Source organism: Stenella coeruleoalba, assembly GCF_951394435.1.
Source record: "Stenella coeruleoalba genome assembly, chromosome: 3".
Classification (NCBI taxonomy): domain Eukaryota; kingdom Metazoa; phylum Chordata; class Mammalia; order Artiodactyla; family Delphinidae; genus Stenella; species Stenella coeruleoalba.
Window position 1 is genome coordinate 33,090,440 of NC_137148.1, and position 22,118 is coordinate 33,112,557.

Sequence of the window (22,118 nt, forward strand, 5' to 3'; positions counted from 1 at the left end):
TAGGGAAGAAGATTTAATTAAATATCAACCTTAAGCCCAATAAGTCAGGTTTTAAATACAGTGTTTTACACTATTAACTGATTTCATTTCATCTGTAAGTTTACACAATCTATCAGTTCAATGGTAAAAAGATGATCAAATTATTCATGTATCAGTTGACTGATTAAGATTATGGCAGATGCAGAAGTTTGTTTAATGGTCTAAAGTGGGGTCATTTTCCTTTTAACCAACCAATACAAAATACCCACCATAGTTAACATAGCAATTCCAACAAAGATAGAAAGGCTACATCTAAAATATTAACCTCAGAAAACATAGTGATCATCAGCATCTTTTTCAACCACATTTTCAGATGTCAAGACCAAAAACTGTAATGTTAGAATTTATTCTTCTTACTGGAATGCTAGCAAACAAGTGAACCGAGTTTAATGTATTTATTACTGAAGGAAAGATGGCAACAATCTTGGAGGATTTGGAGTTTTGTTTTATTTAATGTTAGGAAATGCTAGGGAACTGTCGTTTCCTCTCTACTTACTACTGTTGCTGTGTATTTACTGGAACAAAAATTCAGTTTATAAACTCTGCTGAGGAAATAAAAGCAACTTTACATTGGTGGTGGCATTACTTTTAACACGAGATTTCCAGAATAACATTGTGCAACACATTGTTACTTGAGATCCTCTTCCTGTATTAGTAAGTAATCCAAACAGAATGCACCAAATCCCCTACAGATTTAGGGAAAATTACTGGCCTATGGAGTGCTCCACATTTTTCTTCCAAAATGCTGATTTTTTTCTTAATTCTGTGGTTCATTGTTCGAGAAATAATTTTTCTCTGTTTCTTTTAGTTGAGTAAAAATTAGAAATATTAGAAACTGACACCAATTCTCAAGTAAGAAACACAATAGCTGTGGATCTTCACAGTTTCTCCCTGAAGATCATCTCTGTGTTTTCCAACTGCAAGTTTCGTCAAAGAAAAACTGGCCTGTCTTGTCCACCATTGTCTCACCAGGATCCTGCCCCATGCCTGGCTGACTGGAGTAAATAATTGTGGAAGAAATTAGGGAAAGCTACACTTTAGAACTAAACTACTGACCTGCCATGTAAAGAAAAAAAGGTGTCTTTACTATAAACTCGCCCTTGTAGGTGGGAGGAATTTTCTCAAACTGAGCTTTGAGAAGAGGACAACTGTTTCCTAACTACTGTGTGACTTTTAATTCCTTAAACTTTCAGGACTGTTTAGACATTTATCTACTTAATGACTGCAAAGCTTTCTGAAAATGGAAAATCCCAGACACATACTGAATTTTTTAAATTTAGGTAATGAAAATTTTTATGTAGTCAGATACTTGGTGAGTACCGGGAGGGAGGTGGGGAGATCAGTGATGAACAAGATCGACCCAGACCTTAAGAAGCTTGCATTCTAGCAATGGATAGAGATTGTTTAGTATTAAACAATTAACTACACAACCATTAGCTTAATTATAAATGTGATGGCTGAACATCAAGGAGAACAGAGGGAGTACAACAGTGTATAGGGTCTGATCTGGTATGGGGAGTCAGAGAGGACTTCCTTGACTAAATATTTGAGCTGAGTTCTAAAAGATAAATAGGAATTCATGGATAGGCAAGGGGTTCTAGAGAATAGAAGATGGGAGATTGTGAAGGGAGAAAAAAAATGGTCCTGGGCTGAAAGAAGAGCAGTAGAAAAGTATCTGAGTAGAAATGGAATATGGTGTATGTATAAATTTGAAAGAAGACCATGTGACTGGAATTCAGAAAGCCTATTGATGATTTTTAATGATGCTGATAAAGGGTAAAGCAATCCAAACACACTTACTTTCTTAAAAGATTATTTTGGCTCCTGTTCTACAGCAAGATGGTATAGAATCCTTTATTCTGTGCTCCTCTATAAATACAACAAAATACCTAGGAAATTGTCCATTAGACAATGAAGAAAGAACTCTGAAAGTAAGCTGAAAAGAGTGGCAACAGCACTGGCTAGGAAGGAAGAAAGAAGGCAGACTGCTGAGAACAGAACTTGAGGACATGGAGACTCACTACGTGGTGAAATTTCCTAGATTTTCCTTTTATCTCCTGTATGCTCCTAGACTGGGCACAGGAGAGGTCTAAAGCCCAGAACCACCCACAGGCATAGGCAAAACAAAAACGACCCCAAAGAAAAGCTTGTCCTTTCTGGCCGAGGACTGGAGAAGGAAAGCATGACAGACACAGTGGAGAGTCGTAATCCTCATTCTACAATCTGGACCTGGCAGTGGTCCAATCCACTGGCAGCATCAATAGCAAGAAGGTCCAACCACCCCAGTCCTCACTGCCCCACCCAGCTTCCAGTGGCAGTCCTGTCCATGGCAGGGGCAGCATCAGCAGCTGCCTGTGTCTCCCTGCCATTCACTCAGGATCATAGGAGGGCCAGACCCAGTGGCTTCCACTCTCCTATCCCAATGCAAAAGCTGGTCCAGTGACATCAGGTGAACAAGGGGAGGGCCTTCTATAACTGTAGAAGGCACCAGCAAGGACTAAGTTGGGGTGGCTTAAACAACAGATATTTTTTCTTACAGTGCTGGATGCTAAAAATCCAAGATCGAAGCACCAGCAGTATTCTGTGAAGAACACATGAGTGGTTGCTAGGGATTCAATACAGGGGAGGGGACGGGTATGGTTATAAAGGGGTAACATGAGGGAGTCTTGTGCTGGTACAGTCTAGTATTTTGACCGTGGTGGTGGTTACACAAAGCTTACACATGTGATAAAATTGCGTAGAACTACACACACACACACACACACACACACACACACACACAACTGCGTGAATAACTGGTGAAGTCTGAATTAATTCTATGGACTGTATCAAAGTCAACTTCTTGTTTTTGATATTATACTCTAGTTGTGTAAGGAGTTAGCATTGAGGGAGGATGAAGGAAGGATGCACAGGACTTCTCTCTGTACATTTCTCTATAAGCGCCTATGAATCTATAATCACTTCAAAATAAAAAGTTGAAAAAAAAAGATGTTTGGCTTTTATGGGAAAATTGGAACAAAAAAGGCAAGAACAAGTAGAGGAAGACCTGTAGCAGGTTGTTAAGGAAAGATGATGTGTGATGGCAGTAGAGAAGGAAGTAAGTGAATTGATAAAATATTTAAGAAGTGTCTGTATAATATCAATAAGGCATAATAATGATTTAGGTATGAAGGTGATGGAGAAGGAAACACTGAGGTTTCTGACCTGTAAAGCTTGTAGAATTTGCTACCACTCGCTGAGACAAGAAATAATGAATGAAAACCCACTTAGAGTAGGTGAATATAACGAATACTATTTGAGACATGTTCATTTTGAAATACCTAGAAAGTATAGTAATGTAAATGTTATTGGTTGAATGTATGGGCCAGTGCTCGGAAGTCAGGGTTAAAATACATAAGCTTGAGTTGTCAGTGGAGAGATGACTAAGGGTGTGGCTATCCCAGATTGCCCAAGAAAAAGTGTGGAGTGACAAGTGAAGAAGACCTAGGATAGAACTTTAGGAAACTACATTGTTTTGAGTTCAAAAAGTAAAGAAAAGAAGGATGAAATTACAAAAGAAATGAGGAAAAGAGATGTCAGTAGGATAAGATATCAGAATACATGAATTTAAGTCAGATTGAACTCAGCAAATATAAGGTCTTAGGATGGTTGCATTACTCTTCAAATCAGGTAGAATTTGAGGAGGATTAAGGAGAAGGTGGGAAATATATCCTCAGTTGGAAAGGGATTGCCCATTCTCTTCTGTTTTACTATAAGGCAGTTAGAAAAGAGGCTCTTCGTCACTCAACGTGGTTGTCCTGCATTGTATTACACCCAGAAGAATGCTGCAACTAGACAGGGGAATGTCTGTGCTGCATCTCAAGGTTAGTTTGAACATTTTAAGTAGCACTGCACTGACTCTTTATTGTTTTCCAGGTCCTTCAATAGATTCCTACTTGACTTAAGAAAAACAAGAGAAAACAGGACCTTATTTGGCTGTAACTCTTTTTCTTTTCTGGAAGGTCCTAAGTATTCTTTGGACCTTATTCTATAAACAAGACACATATATAAAAACTCATATATAGAAATATGCTCATAATTATGTGCCAGTTCTGCAAAGAATTTAAAATATACCAGGCCATACCTAATAGAAATATATTAATCAGTCTTCTCATTAGATTCTGTTATACAGAATTTTGATATTTATTTGATATTTATTGCAATAACATCTTTGAAATTTTTAAAAAATTACTATAAATGAAATCTCATTTTCCCTTATTACACATGATTGCAGCATATCATATTTCAAACTAAACAATCAATAACTAACTTTTTATGTCAGATTGCAAACAGAGAAACAGAAGCTGACTTTACTCATAACCAAGGGTATTTAATGCAGGAGATTGGTTACACAGGTAATGGAAGTCCAAAGCCACCAAAGATTCCTAGGCTGGAGGTTCAACTCGAGAAGATAATGTTATTTGAATCCTAGAGCCAGAGTCACTCCATGGAATCTGGAACCCAGTGACCTTGATCAAAAGATGCTGGAGTCACAGAGCTATATAGCAAAATACTGCACAGGCAAAATAGGAGGAAAGGAACATCTGGCTTTTTCATTTGTTCACCCTCAAATATCTGTGGGTGCCTCCTCTTGGCCAATCCCAGTGAGAAACTAGCTGTTATGGGAGCCAGTGAATTGCAGCCTATAGGGGTCAGCTTTCCTGTGATACAGAAATCCAAAGAAGGAAGCAGCTGAAGGCCAAGGATAGGCAAAAGTCATGGGAGCAAGCGCTACATTCAACCAACCATATTGTTCCACGTCATGGTATATGTGATCAAAAATTAAGTCATAGAATTCAGAAGTACATGCTTGAGAAGATTTTGGCAAGTATAAAGCAAGAGATATAAGCTTTAGAAAAAGTCAGATCAGTACTTCATCCAACAACTGTTTTGAGTAACTTTAGTGATTCTAATTTTAGAACCTGTAAATACAACAAATAAGAATAAATAGTAAACAGTAAACAATAAAGAGGAAACAAGACAGAGAATTTTGCTGTTTTGCAAATAGTAAAGCCTTTATGGGTATTTATTTTGATATACTCTGATTTAAATCATACATTACCCTGGAGCTGATTTCAGCTTCAACATTCAATTTATTGATCGTTAGGCTCATGTTCACAGATGCATTCCAACCAAATTACATCCGTGGCTTGCATTTACAAAGGCAGTGAGTAGGAGAGGAAGAGAGAGCATTGACAGCTAACATCATGGTCCTTCTGTGCCTTCTCTACGTTATTCAAAAGGTAAAGCTGTTAGCACAGCATTTCTCTTATTCTACTCTCGCCTGTAAGCCTTCTCCTCACAATTTTATGACTTCTCGTTTTGGTCTGTCTTCAATGTTTATTATAATGATTCTACTCCTATAAATATTTTTTGGTACTCAGTGTATATTCTTTTGATGAATATATCATTTTGCTAAAATAGAGTCATTCGTACTGTACCACTTTTTACTTACCAATATATTTTGGATATCCTTGCATGATACTTTTAAACAGATAAAGATATAGATATGTATATATAATTATATAAAAGCATATATATGTAAATATATACCATAACAATCTTGATGACTGCATAGTTTTCCATTGTATAGATGTGTTGTCATTTAATGAAATCACTGTTAAGTTTTGGTTCTAATTTTCCGAAATTTTTGGAACAATGTGATGAGTGTCTCTAATCCTGTATGTTTTCTCACTTGTTAAGTTATTGCTGAGAATAAATTCCCAGAGTTGTAACTGTTAAGTCAACAGTTTTTATTAGTCAATTTAGTCTACATTTTTCCATAATAACAAACAACCTGAAAGATGTCAGTGACTTACAACATTTTTCTCTCTTGTTTTCGCAGACTGAGGGTAGCCTCTATCTGGGATTTGTAGGGAGAAAAGAGATTGATAACTACAAGCTGATTTGGAAAACTTCTGGTCAGAAATATCCCACATTATTACAACTCACAATTCACTATCCAGAGCCTGTGCCAGAATAAATTGAAAAGGACAGAAAAGCAAACTCCTCCTGCAGAAATGAGCTCTACAGTATAATCCCAGGGGAAGAGAAGCAAGAATTCTGAACAACAATATACCAGAGGTGCCTATAACAATACATACTGCTATGACTGCTACTATTATTGTAAAAAAAAAAGGGGGGGGAGAGCATGGATAAATAGAAAACAAAGATTCTGAAAGAGAAAGAATATCAAACGTCCCAATCAATTCCTAGCAGATAATTTAAAGCCACGTTATGGAGAAGTAATATGGATGAAAGACCCTGTAGATACAAATAACACAGGATAATCATGTCCATTTCCACTTGGCAAACAAACTCTCTCCAAAATATGACCACCACATATTTCCATCCCCACCATTGGATGACCGCAAGCCATAGTCACTGGCTTCTCATCCAAATTTGTTCAGAAGAGATTTGTGTGCAATAGAATTTAACCATGAAATGAGAGGCTTTGTATCAAATAAACCAAACTAACAACCTACTGATATGTTTGGATTTATAGCTTCAAGTTACGTTTTTACTCTTGAAAAGATATGGCAGTAACGTCAGAGTAAACTAGGTAAGATTGTTAAAATAACTGACAATTGACAGCCACACCTAAATGTAGGTAGAGACATCTGATCAGTAGAGGATAATTAAATTGGCTACGGTTTAACAAGCTAACCACTCTGGAGAAAGAAATTTTCCTATTGACATTTCAAAGGCTAACACAGAGATGCACAGAGAAAGAAATAGTGAAAAAGAGAGATGCGGGAGTTTTAGACTTATGTTAACAACTTGGCTGTTAATCCAGTATGGACACAGTTGTCGCTGTAATAGAAGGCAGCATAAATTTTGATTAATAGGAGACGACGTATTTTCACATTAAAGTAACCAACAGGAAAGCTCTCTTCAAGTCTGTGAAGCGTTATGTTGAGAAAGAGGTGCTTAACCAAGAACAGGTGTGTGGATGACATACTCAAGGACATCCTTTTGATTGACTGATTGGTTTTTGCTTATAAACCATATCTAAACCCTCTGAGAGCAGATTAATACACAGCTCCCAAATCATTCTCTAGGCAGCCACTTCCAAGTATATTGCTTCCTACAGGTCAGAGGTTAGAGAAGCCTAATTTTTCACTCCTTATCCCCTTTGAGTTCCAACTACTAAAGGACACATGCAAGGGTCTAAGTGAGGATTGTCTAGGTATCAACTGTCTAAAGCTGTAGCAGAAACCATGTTTTCTTGTATTGCTAGAGTGGAAAATACAGTAGGAGTTCTATTTCCCCCCCTAAATACAACTAACTCCCCAGTTGCAGTCATAGACGCCTGAGGCAGCCATAGATCTTCCAAACAGAAGGATTTAGATGGGTCAGACATCTAAATATACCACTGTAGTTTTGTATTTGATAATTGGAAATAGAGAAAAACAGTTGATTCTGCTTGAGAGCAAGCTGGTATGTGTGTGTGTGTGAGAGAGAGAGAGAGAGACAGGAAAGGATAAGGAGAGGAAGACACAACAGTGAAGACAGAAAGGAAGCTGGAGATAATAACAAAGGGAGGAAAAGTTTTCTATTCCTGATTGAGTGATGAGGGTGAAGAGGAAGATAAGAATTTTACCCAGTACGGTTCTTCATGAGGTTGGAGAGGAAGTTTCCTTGTTAACATAGGGGAACAGGATTTTCCATAGTAGAAGTTTCAATATCCAGAATCACTTTATTCTTGAAAGAGGGAAGACGTTGTTCTAGAAAAATATTCAGTGAGAACTTAGTAGTGTCACTTGTGGAAGAGTCACTTGTATCACAGTAATATATACTAATGGCACCAGATCACAATTTCATTTCCATATCTAGGTCCAAAGAGAGCTGTTTCCACAAATGTAGGAAATTAGTATTCCAGCCAGCCCTCTCTTTCAGACCACATTCAACAGCATGTTGAAAGCTCTTTGGGAGAAGCAGAGACTGAAAATCTGACAACATAATTTGAATAAGGGAATAGTAACTGAATTATTTACTTCTTCCAATTACAATTAAAGTTTGTGAAGTAAAAGTGACACTCCATGTTCCTTGATGATTAACCACCTTGCACACCTGTTAGTTCTTTGACATCTTTATTAGGAGATCCACAAACTATTGTTACCCTGAACATAACAACACTGGGCAGAACCAGCTGAGATATCAAAAAGTCACCACCACAGCATCATTCAGGTTGATGCTTCCAATGTGCAAGCTGTCACTAGAGGCCGGAATGAGTTAGGAATGGGGGGCCACCACTAATCGTGTCCCTCCTAAAATGCATACTTTGCCCAGGCTTGAGAAAAACCACAGTGACAGTTAAAAGTTGCTGCTAACGCTATTGAACCATTTTTTTGGTTACTTACAATGTACCCCTTAGCGACATTATAGGTCCATTTGGAGCTATATTGGGAAATTTATTTGTACCATATCCACCATCTTTTCTTTCATCATCTGATACTTGCTAAAACTACTAGATAAAGAATCGATACAATTTGACATGACTTTATTGAATGTTACTGAATACCTATTACTGTGTCAGGTTTTTTGGTGATTAGAAAGCGATATAAGGATTATTCCTGCAGAAGAAAAGACCTCTCATGGTATCAGTTATTTAAAGAAAATTTAGCTATTATTTAGGCAGATGGATCAAGACTGTAAAAATGAGAATTGATTAGTCAGCTCCTTAGATGCCAAATAAGACCACTCTTATATGTTCTCACAAAAGCTGCAGAACAAGCTATATGGAAATCCATTACCAAATGTGCAGGAGTTTCCCTATCATTGGTGAATCTGTAAGCTACTTTACAAAAGAACAATTTCTCACCATCTCTAATCATCAATTTTCACATCTAAGTTAAAGGGAGATGCAGAGAGGTGTTTCTAATAGGATGTCATGCCTCCAAACTCTTGTTTGTCTTAGTTCCTAGAGGAGGACGAACCCATATAACTCAAGTCACAAGAGAACTTTCACAAACCCTAACACCCAAGAGGCAAGCATCAGAAGAGACAAAGCCACAAAGAAAAGTTTGAGTATACCTAGAAGAAAATAATTGAACCGCAGTTAGAAAAGGAGTATACTCATTCTTAGAAACTCCATTATAGAATGTTCTATCAAATAATCAATGTAGTATATGCAGTGCTTGATAGTTGAGCTCTGGAATCAGACTGCAATAGTTTAAATCTAAGCTTTATCTCCTACCATGTGTATAGTCTTAAACTAAGATTTTCTTTTGGTTCTCTTCTCTCTAAAATCAGAATAAACAATATCAAACTAGAAGATTGGCGGATTAAAAGAGTGAATCCATAGCCTGGCTATAGGAGTATAATAGCACTTAGAAATTGAATGAAATGCTGATACAAATATCTTCTTGTCTAGATTACGAGCTGCTTAATTGAAGAAACTATACCTTTTTAAATTTTTGCATTCCAGGGCCAAGCATCACATCTATAGAGCACAGCTGGTGCTCTATAGATGTTTTTTTAAATGAATGAATGATGTATTTATACAATTATATGCAATATAGGTGACAAAATACAGTGAATTCAGTGAAAATGTAAAGAAACCCAACTTACTTTATTTTTTCCATTATTAATTAACGTCCTAGGACCAATCCAGGTTTTTACTTTTTATGAAGTATGGTTAATTTGACATACACAGAAATTTGAAGAGAAATATAGTCAGTCAAACTCTCTGGGTAGGACACCTGATCATAAGAGTGACTGTGGTAGGATGAAAAAAAAAATGGCTTCTTAAAGATATATCCACTTCCTGATCCCTGAAACCTATGAATAGTATGTGACAAGAGAGTGAATATTACCTTATATGGTAGACAATGTGATTAAATTAAAGATCTTGAGATAAGGAACTTATCCTGGATTACCCAGGTGGGTTCTAAATGCCAGCGCAATTATCCTTATAAGAGAGGCACAGAGTAAAGTTAAATACAAACAAAGGAGAGGCAACATGAGATGAAGGAGGGGTTGGAGTGATACAACCACAAACCAGGAAATGCTGAGCATCTACTAGAAGCTAGAAGAAGCAGGACTGGGTTCTTTCCCAGAGACTCTGTAGAGGGTACAGCTTTGATAACACCCTGATTTCAGACTTCTGGCTTCCAGAACTAAGAGAGAATACCCCAGCCCTAGTAAACACACACACACACACATGCACACACACACACACACGCACACATGCACACACAAAGTCCGGGGGCTCATGTCTGAAAATACTTCCTTTATATCTGATATAGGGATAAAGAGGGATTCTCTAGGACTCATGTGTTCCTGAAATGCTGCTAAGAGCTGAGAAATTCTGGATATAAAGACTGTCTATAATTTATCTCCATCCTGTTCAACCCTGGGAAGGCAGTATGGAGACTCGTCCATGGTGAACACACAGGGTTTGAGAATAATGGGAAGAAAAAAACACAAACTTACATGGAATTTTTAAAATGTACTTAGGATTTTACAGAGGCATGTATAAAAAATCTGGAACTGATTTTCTTAGACAGTGGTTCTTGACACTTAACCAAGTCACGAGTAGAGATTTTCTAAATTACACACTTAATGAATTAGAATCTCTGGGAAATGGGGCCTAGTCCTTTGTGTTTCCAGAGGTAGGAGTTGGGTAAAAGAACAGTAGCTATTCCTTTGATTGTTGGAAATAATTATCTTTATATATCCTTAGCTATAGAAAGTCAACTCTAAAAGTGGGTGCCCTAGAGAAATAGGATGGAAAAGAACAAATTGTATCATGAAATTTCAGTGCCATGCCATCTACCTTTACTTGGAAACCAAGTACAGGTTCAAGTACAGAATATTCCATTAGTCATCTCAAACAAAGCTGTGAGTCTCATTAACTTCCCATTTTAGTCCTTCAAAATATAGTATAACTTTCTTTCTAACCAGAGAATATGAGAAGTTACAGTTAATTGAGAAAAGAAAAATAGAAGTACTCTTAACTCATAACAAGAGCCTCTTATCTTTGACCAGCCTGGATAAAAACTTCACGTTCCTTTTATTCATGATTACAAATGTAGGGGAAAAATTCTTTTGTTCATCTGCCATGTTCTATTTCAAATCAACAGATACACCATTGAGACACTTTTTGTTTTTGCTGGTATTAAACAAACTGACAAAATGTATCTTCACTGTTCAGCTCTAACAATGAATTGAACAATTTAATCAGTATCTTGAGAAAATTTTCATTTACTAAGCATCTGCCTTGTACACAATCTTGTATCAAAGCTTGGGCTTTGAAATCAAACAGAACTGGGTTCAAATCCTGGCCCATCCATTTGATAGATTTGTGACTTTGAGCAAGTTGCTAAGATATCTAAACTTTTATTTCTTTTCCATAAAGTGAGATTATTAAATCTCCTTTATTAAAGAAATTATGGGTATAAAGCACCTAGTGCATAATAAGCACTGAGTCAGTCTAAGCTCTTGTTCTTGTTATGAGCTCAATGAACAGAAATCTAGTCACTCTCCCAAGATGATAGTGGTGAAAACTGACAGTCACTGGAAGATAATTAGATAAGCTCAGAGAGAACCTATTCAGGCTAAGGATATTATTATTCTTAGTGTCCATTGCCAGCCTGTTGGAAGAACTGAAGTCATAAAAGTACTTAGAATGCAAGTTAAATTAAGAATCAGACTCCATAGGACACAGAATTAATATTCAGTTCTGTTGTCTTCTTGGACACCCAACAAGACTGTCACAAAATGAGACAGTGGTTTTTGACCCTAGCTGGCTACTTGAGACATATAAACCAATTTTGTTTATAGAATGAATCACCCTCTGGAACTAGTTGATCTTTTAATCTGTAAGCATGAATCATAAAGTCATCTGTAACAACAGTGAAATCAAGACAAAATTAAAACTCAAGAAGTTCTCTCATACATATATACAAGTCTTCTCTCTAAATAATAGCAAACCTGAAAACCACCATTCCTAACTTGAAAATATCCATTTCCTTACTGGAGAGAAAAATATCGTTATCCATCAGGTAGTAACATGAATATATCTTTCCCTTTCCCTGTAAATCTTTCCCTGTGACTTCCTGTTCCCTGTAACTTCCCTTTCCCTGTAAATGTTTTCTCAGCATGATCTCCCCTTTAACCAAAAACTAAAACTGTGTTAGCTAATGCAATGAAGTTAGAAAGTACACAGTTCAAACCCCAGATGCATGCTCTTCTCCAAACTATAAAAAGAAGGAAATATGTTGGTGCTGAATTATGTACTATCTGTGCCATGAAGAATTTAGTTCTATGGGTAGATGTCCATTCTTTTATAATTTGTTGGAAATCGCAAAGATCAATGAAGAAGGCCAAGAAGGAAAGTGAACACGGATGTAGGATTTTGAGAAAGAGCCCAATGATTTAGAGACAAACAAAACTCATAACAAGAGAAGGCATTTTATAACATGAAATAGGAAATATTATACTTATATCTTTTTATTAATATAGGTAACATAGTAAGGATTGTTTGACAAAACTAGCTGGTAGGTTTGGCATTAATTTTATATCTCTACATCTTTAGACTTTAAAAAACACAATTTGCTGTATATACATAGAAGTTAAGAAATCACAGCATCTCCTAGATTTTTATCATAAGATCAGTAATTCGTCTGTGGATACGTCTCCAATAAAAGCTAAGCTATGTTATTCCATTACCCTCGCCAGAGACAAATAAATCTGTCATGATTAAGCATGAGAACTTTTCATAATAAGCAAGCAGACAAAAGTCAAAGTCTTTACAAATTGGGATCTGACACCATGGCTCCCACCCTTACCTCCTCACCTCTCTGCCATCATCTCCTACTGTCCTCCTCACTCACTCTGCTCACTTTACTCCATGCACACTGGTTTCTTGGTTGCTGCTCAGACATTTGGAACACTCTACTACTTCCCAGTGCTACCGCACTTGCCGTTGTTTTCCCCTGGGCCACTTTCCTCCCAAATATCTGTATGCCTTGCTTCCTTACCTCCCTGAGGTCCTGACCCAAACATTGTATTCTTGATGTCCTGATCACCCTACGTAAAACAGCAATGCACCTTCCCAATAGTTCCCGTTCCTTCTTCTCGGCTCAATTTATCCCTCTGATCCTTATTGTCTGTAAGTTCCATGACATCAGGGATTTTAATCTGTTTTGCTTACTAGTGTATCCTCAGTGTTCAAAAAGATTCTGGCACATGGAAGTCATCAAAAATATCTGTTAGGGCTTCCCTGGTGGCACAGCGGTTGAGAGTCCGCCTGACGATGCAGGGGACACGGGTTCGTGCCCGGGTCTGGGAAGATCCCACATGTCGCGGAGCGGCTGGGCCCGTGAGCCATGGCCGCTGAGCCTGCGCGTCCGGAGCCTGTGCTCCGCAACGGGAGAGGCCACAACAGTGAGAGGCCCGCATACCGCCAAAAAAAAAAAAAAAAAAAAAATTTGTTGAATGAAACAGGTTGCCTAGTTGTGCTTCCAAGTTCAATTGTCTGCATAAAATATTTGAGCTACTCTTACCCTAAACAACATGTGGATACAGTGCTGAAACTCGAGGAGGCCTTCAAAGAATGCAGGACAGAGCATGTGTCAGGTACTTGCAAGCAGAGGCTGGGACTAAGAACAAATTCCATGAGCCTCTGCTGTTGCAGTAAAGATGGGCGTTAGGAGCATCCGCAGCAAGCCCAGAATGGCCTGCAGAGTGTCAGCCCAGGCTCTGAAGAGCCAAATATAACACATTTGCACTGGGTTTCTGTAGGGCAGCAATTATGGGGTGGCGGAGAGCAGGGTGGACTGGGAGTTTGGAGACCTGGGCTTTTTCTCTGATAAGATGTGAGATTAAGGGCCAATTTCTTAAACTCCCCAGGCCTCAGTTTCCTCTGTTAAACACAGAAGTCAACCAGATGAGTGATTTTAAAACTTTTTTTAAAAGATAGGTAACCAACCGGTACTCCTCTTCCCTGCGCCCCCCCAATGAAATATACAGAAGACTGAAAGCAAAGAGAAATGAAGCTGTCTAAGGGGATTGTGGGGAGCAGTGAACTGATGAGCTGACTTTCCCCCCTCACCTCCCTTTATCACCACAACACTGAGCCACTTCCATGCAACCCCTGGAGAACACGGGAATGGAGTCTGGAAACCCTGGTTTGGAAGTCACCTCAGACCACATCATTTCAATTGTCTTCTTCTAAAGTAAAGATAGTATTAGCTGGATGGGAAAAGAAGACAAAGAATTTATTACAAAAGCAGGCTTAGGCAAAGGTCAGAAATGTCCTTTTTAAGCTGCATTACCTCCTACAAGGTATAGCTAGTAAGTTACTGCATCAGTACATTTTCTCATGACCTAGAAGTCGAATGAGCTAGGGTTGGTAAAAGATGGCATGATGAACTTGAATATCAAAACTCTCTTTTAGGGTGCTACCGCTTACTATGTGTCATGCAAGTTTCTTAATATTCTTCATTTGCACAGCCAGACAATGTCTACCTTATACAGTTGTTTTGAAAATCCAATGAGATGATTTAAGAGAGTTTAGAATAGGACCTGACACACAGTCAGTGCTCAATAAATTGTTCTTATTGGTGTTATTCCTTCTAAAAATATGCTGTGCTATTGTTGGAAATACCACAATAGCCATTACTCCAACACGGCATTGAAGAGGATAGAAAAAGTTACTTACTGAACTAAAAGTTTGGTTAAATTGTGGCTCCAAAATAAGGTAAAACTTTTACTAAGATAGCAAAGAAGACCAAGAGTTAAACAAGGATTTCCACTATCAATATGTAATTCTGCTAATGTCCCTTCCTAAAATATATTTTTATTAATATACTACAGATAGACAGTTGGTTATTTTCAGATTTATTAATATATATTAGATACTTTTGAAATACAGAGCCATATGTTTTCATATGGCAGCTCACAAAATCCTCCCATATTTGCTCTCTAGGTAACACACACCATAAAGCTAAGAATGTCATACAGAGAAATTTTTGACTTGTTTATCTAAATCCGAAGCTTTGAAATCAAGTTATACGAAATCATTCTGCATACCTAATGCTACTTCAATTCTCTCAAGTTATTTTAATAAATAAACCTATAAGCATTTATTGCATCACTTTAGATCACTTCTGAGTATTAAAACACAGAATAAATTTGTCAGGTATACAACCTAAAAAACTACTTGAAGGTGAACGCCTATAGGGTAGATTCTCTATCACATTCACCGTTGTAATCCCTCAAGATCCAGTTTTCCAACTGACTTGAAATTTGAAGAGACTCCGAAGGGAGACTGGTGGTTTCCAGGAAGGGCCTCTAAGTAGCCTCGTAATGTGGTATTTGTTCTGTCATTTCCCATATGCTAAGTCCTTGGCTTCATGGTTCAGAACTCTGACTTTGTCAGTATAATGGGAGAGGTTCATTGCTTAAACACTGTCTTAGATGAACTAGGCTCACAAGAGATGAATGAACAAAATTAGGTTACTTAAGTATTAATCCACAGTAAGTACTATAGCAATCATGGATCCAGACAACCAGGTTAGCAGGACCAGTATATTCTTTCCTTCCAGGCAAACTGGAATATTAGATAGAAAGTTAAATTCTAATCAAAGGGTTGCTTTGAATGCATGGAAATCAGTTGTACATTTCAAACACACAGCATGTAGAGGTTACTCTGCATGCAGACATTGAGTAGTTGTGTAAGTTTACCCAGCCTTTGGGTGATAGAACCTTAAGTAGAGTCCACATCTGTTTAACTCCAAAGACTATGCTCTTTTTTAATGAATGTGACACTATATTTGATGTCATGAGAGATAAAAGAGAAGTATGTTGCCTGCAGAGAGCTTGTAATCTCACTGGGTAGCCAACACTAATATTCTTGTACTATCAGAAAATAATATAAGGCAATATGTAATTGATGCCCAAGGTTTAGATGATAATGATGGTAAGAGAAAGTACAATGAAATCCAGAAGAGTCAAGCAAATGCTTCAAAAAGAAGGCAGAACATATTTTGATGAGAACACTAAAGGTATTAAAAATTCTGGCTAGAGATCTGACTATCAAAACCCTTTACTTTTGCTCATGTTTGAGTTCACGACCACTCACGTGAAGTCAGAGCAGGAATCAGTTTGGGAATGAGAATTCTTAAACTGTAGGTTTGTTTTTACAAAGGCTCATCTGTATACAGTAAACATTAGTAAAAATGCTATATTGGGATACTGTGGTCTTCCCCAAAATGCATGGCATCTATTATCTTTAATGATTAATGAGCAGCAATCAACTTTAGTTGTCTGTATTCTGTTTTTCAATCACAAACCCAGCTGGAAAGCAAAAGGTATGTGTAGTTTTCATTGCAGCAAAGTTATCCTAAAGTAAGAGGTTCTCAGTCTGGGAGATTTTGCCCTTCAGGAGCCCTTTGGCATTATATCTGAAGATATTTTTGTTAGTCTCTACTGGGGTGGCAGAAGATGCCACTGGAAAATAGTAGGTCCTGACACCAGGTGAATGATTTTAATTACAAGTCAGGGGGTTCGAGTCCCAGCTCATGGGCTCAAGTCCTAATCTGAGTTTTGGCTGGGTTCAAATCCCATCTGAGGTGCCAATCCGAGACCAGGTGTGCAGTTTCAATTATATTTAAAATTCACATTAAAAGAAAATGTTACCTACATTTTACAGATTTTTTAAAAATAAGGCTCAAAAAAGACATGCAGTCTGTTCAAAGTCATGAAATTAGTAACAGGCAGAGTTAGGGTTTGAACTTAGGTCTGTCTGAACCAATAATGTACAGCCTCTCCAAAGGATAATTTAGAGGGTGATGGGGGTACAGATGGCAGAGGAGATGACCACAGAGACATCATAATTGAAATGTGATCTGATAGAGGCCTTGAGGAAAGTGTCAAGAGGTCATGAAAAAGGATAACTGCAAGAGTACCATCAGCAAGGCAAGTTCTGAATCACTCTTATCTCAAACCATGATTAAAATCTTGATTTTAATGGGAAAAGCCATGAGTTCATTTCACTTGTTGAGTAGCTCAATAGTAAGAGAAGAGATCAGAAAATTAAGCTCTGGCTAAACTGTACTTTATCAGCCTAAGAAGTTGTTACTATTGTTTTTAATGCAAGGCATATAATGGGGTGACAGGGTTAGAAATGATCTGTCAGGTTTTGTAATATCATCCTGTTACTGAAACAACACTAGGCTGGTATAGACGTAAGTATTTTATTAGGATCAACAGAATAATCTCAGGTAGCTAAAATAACTTAGGCCTCTTTTTTTTAATTAATTAATTAATTTATTTTTGGCTGTGTTGGGTCTTCTTATTGCTGGTGCGCAGGCTTTCTCTAGTTGTGGTAAATGGGAGCTACTCTTTGTTGCAGTGGGCGGGCTTCTCACTGTGGTGGCTTCTCTTGTTGTGGAGCACGGGCTCTAGGTGCACGGGCTTCAGTAGTTGTGGCAGGTGGGCTCAGTAGTTGTGGCATGTGGGCTCACTAGTTGTGGCTCATGGGCTCTAGAGCACACGCTCAGCAGTTGTGGTGCACAGGCCTAGTTGCTCTGCAGCATGTGGGATCTTCCTGGACCAGGGCTGGAACCTGTGTCCCCTGCATTGGCAGGCGGATTCTTAATTACTGCGCCAGGGAAATCTCTAGGCCTCTTAAAAGCTGAAATTATTTTATAGTCAAAAATACCTACAGAGACATATACTGCAAGTACTTAAGTAATTTATGAGCAAGTCGTTTTATTCAGGTTAAAAAAAAACAGAACCAGAAGATCACTGGGAAATTGCCATCAGCCTTTCTGGTTCCACTGATGTTGGAGATTGTAATTAGGTATTTCTCCTGAAGAAATTGTCTTGATAAGTAGATACCTCTCAGAGATAATGTCCACGAATTTAACTTTTGAAGATGGAAAAAGAGTAAGGAAGGAAACGGCTAAGACACCTAAATATCAACAGAAGGAGAACTAAATTTACCTAAATTGTTATTTGGGAAACAAGGGCACAATCAGTGTGGACAGTGAGGAAAACCAACAGTGGGATATCACCGAAATGTCCAAAGAAAATTTCTCCCAATAAACCCGTGACTCAGCTATTCCTTAAGCCTGTTGCCAGCACTATAAATAGTTTTTTTTTTTTTAAATGGAGATGCTTAGTTGTAATTATTTCTGTTTCTGGAAATAAGGGAATACTGTTGGCAATGAAATTCCATGATAATGGACAACGGCAGGTGAGGAGAGACTAAAGAGAAGAAAAGACCCATCAGATCATGCCTGGGGGAAGGAATTAAAATGACATGTTCATGTCATTATCTGCACTGTATATGGAAAAGAAAGGAAAGCTTATTTGAGAGCTGAGATGCATTTTAAACTATTTTTATGTTGTTTGGAGGATATAAGTTTGAAGTCCATGTAGTAAAAAAAAAATCACTCAAGAGGTTAAACACTAAATTAAAATTTACAAATGGAAAAAAGTGAATTTTCAGTTGGATTTTGGGGTTTTTTCTTTCTTTTCATTAAATAGAAATTAACTGGAGCATATACTAATGTCTATAAGTCCAAATCAAGGCCAGCCTTAGAAATATGTGGTACAAATTAAGGAGCTTTGTAAAAATCGTCCTCAAAAGAAAATCCTCTATCTGCTTGCCACTGATACAGGAATTCTGTAATTACAGATGTCATCATTTATCTTCACAGAATCTCTAAAAGATTTCTTTTTGAAATGGGAATTTTCCTGAAAGTGACTCACATTATTACCTTTTTATCAGTCATTCACGTTACAGAGAGAAAAAGATCCTAAGGAACAGCTACACGAAGGGAATGAAGCTTAGCAAAGGGACAGTATACTGCTTGGGGACAGTATAAATGGAAAAGGGGAAGAGTTGTGGGTTCAACAAGACGAGGAAAATCCTGCAGACTCTGATCAGAACACATGATTTCGTGATCATTTCTTTAAAGTTAATCCTCACTTTTTTTTGTTTGTTTTGTTTTGTTTTTTCTGGAGTCTTCTGGGATTTGTTTGCCTATTCTTCTTCTTTTCCACAAAACTTTCTTCCCCGGGATTCCATGTACTTGAGAAATGAGGTTCCAAAGCATAAATTTTCCCTAGATTCTCACGTCCTACAATGAACCTGTAAATCCTGTCTGTGTTTGCTAGGGTTTTTTTACCTCAAATACCTACTGGGGAAAAGACAGGTTCAGACAATATACCGTGAGGAAGTTACAGAACATAAGAGCTCTATTATTTAATCAGGAGCCTTATCTTCACTGGAATATGACGGGCTGAGCCACAGAGTATTTTAAGATTGAGACTCAGTCCTGCCCAGACCTTCAACTAATCTAGATAAACCACAAGCAACTATTTCTCAACTTCGTACCAGTAACCCACCACCTTCAATACTTTCCAAAAAGATAACTCATTGTCAACTGTAGAATCAAGGGGAAATTCCAGACCAGTACCAGGCCTCTGCTTTTCCAAACAGAATTTCACATTTAGCCACTTCCTGCCACCTTCTACTTTGTATAAAATAAATGAGAAACAGAATCTACATTCTTAGAATTAAAATGATTGCAAACTTTCTACACAGAATTGTTCTCATTCTTTTTTCTACCTTATAAACTGCATGTTAGAATAATGTAAGTTTTTTTGGTCTGTTTTTCAAGTAAAAATTAGCACACCTTGACTAGTACTGGGGACCTGGAATTTTGGAGTGGGATATGATTCCCGTGCTCTTTGGGCTTAGTTCACGATGATCTTATAAAACAATTAAAAAGCACCCCTGCTGTTTCAAGCAAGCAGGTCTGAAGGATTTATCAAGCATTTAACAAGCCCCCCATCATTCGGCATAGGCCGGCTTTCTACTCCCTAATCAGCTCCTCTGCAGAGACCAGCCTGAACCGTGGACACATAGTAGAGAAAGAGAATGGTCACCACTGTCAATCCTCAATGTCTGTAGCTTTCCTTATTTCCCTGTTTCTTGGAGACTTGAGGAGAACTTTTAGGTGAAAAAAATACAAAAATACATCTGGAAAGTTTATAAATCAGAAGTTTTGGTAATGAGAGTGTCATTATCCATGTAATTTCTGGGCTTAGACAAAGGTGGGATTGAAATAGAAGGTCCTGGAACCTCCACAGTGTACTGGTGTCTGCCCCCCATCCCCATCTCCAGTCTTTTCAACCGAACCCTTCTATTTTGGACCCTAGATTGAGAAATTTTTATAAGTTATGGGCTATTAGCCTCCTCCAAGTGACGATCTATACATACATACATAATTTTTGGCATTGAACGGAAAGTCCTCTTAGGGGTTTCCAGAACAAAGATCAATGGAGGGAGGAGGAGAAAAAAGATAGACAATAGATAAAGAAGGGAAATTTCACAGGCGAAGTGAGACTAGCTGAGTTTCACCTCTGTCCGTCATAGTTTCTCTGTCAATAGAAGATGTCTACATTTACATGTAGTGGTATGCTGGATCAGTGGTATGCAGGATCTGGCTCAAACCCGCTTCCAAGAGACATGAAAGTGTGCACCTATTCCCAGTTTCCAGTTCTCTAATGTCACATTTGCAGTTTGAAATAAGGCATGGTGGGAGTATTCATACCATGGAAATCGGCAAATGTTTCAAATCAGGCTGTTTTACTTTTGGACAGCCAAATTACCAGCACACTGCAAAGTGTAATTCATTATAGAGAAAAGGAAATGCAAAAGAATTCCTATCCAATACACATACAGAGCTCTTCCTGAAAGGAAGTCTGATGAGTATTATTTTTCTGATTTCCAGCAATGTCTACGTGTGCCTTATTTCCTGGTGAATCCTTGATTAGAAGGATTAACATCACCTACAAATTCATGAATCAGAAACTCTGGATTGGAAAGCAACAGCAAAACCCTCCAGGGGATTCTGAAGCTTGCTAAAGTTTGAGAACCTCAACCTTGTACATTGCATCTGGAGAATCCCTTTAATCTAGTGGTGTGTGTGTGTGTGTGTGTGTGTGTGTGTGTGTGTGTGTGTGTGTGTGTGTGTGTGTGTGTGTGCGCGCGCGCGCGCGCGCGCGTGGAGAGGGAACAGCACGTGTCAAGATGTATTATTGAAGGTTTGATTTTAAGGTAGAAAGGACATGAGCAGATATCAAGGCTTATTTGTGGTCTGTTTTTAAGACAGAAAAGATGCGAGCTAATGAGAAAGAAACAGTATTGCGGAAAATACAAAATATATAAGAAAGGACAAGAGTAATTCAACCAACTTCCTTGAAAGGCAGAAGATGGGACCTAAAATATAGATAATGAAATTAACCATGGACATAAAACAAGGGCACATTTTTCACCAAGACATTAAGTCTCATCCTTTAGAGACTTGCCCCACTCGCACCCCCTATCTTTTTAAGGGTAGGATGCCTACATCACCTAAAGAAAAATAGCTTTTTTTAAGCAGATACAAACCTATTCAGGTCTATGAACAACTTGTCTATTGAATGCTGAGATAACACAAAAAGTTAGTTGGATTCACCTGAAAGCTAGATGAAAGCTTCTTGTCATAGTCAATATTAAGCAAATTAATTTCATGAGTCATTTCTTTGATATTTGAAGTAGAACAAAATTTATAGAGGGCAAACATGAACCTTGTTTAAGAGCTGTCATTTAGTAAATACTTAGTAATTGTGAGCTAGGCATATTATGTGTATTATTTTGTTTCTTCATAATACTTGTACAAGTTGGGTGTTATTAGCTATATTTTCTGAATTAACTAAGTAAAGTTCAGAGATATCTAGGTTAATCAATTGCCCATGATTGTGTCATATACTCCTTAGTGTAATGGATGGCAAAGTTTGCCTACTCCACTTACTTATTTTTATTGATATTTTTGGCAGAATTGGCAATCTTAAGAAAGAAAGAAAAAAGTAGCAAGGGAAAAACAACAGATAATATACAAGGGAATCCCCATAAGGTTAACAGCTGATCTTTCAGCAGAAACTCTGCAAGGCAGAAGGGAGTGGCAGGATGTATTTAAAGTGATGAAAGAGAAAATCCTACAACCAAGATTACTCTACCCAGCAAGGATCTCATT

The 22,118-nt window shown here is 37.8% G+C and overlaps 1 protein-coding gene across 7 annotated transcripts in view; it reads right to left on the reverse strand.

Moving 5' to 3' along the window:
* LOC307183458 (uncharacterized protein) overlaps positions 1-22,118 on the reverse strand; it is a 921,334-nt gene that overhangs the window by 551,608 nt on the left and 347,608 nt on the right. The window lies entirely within an intron of this gene.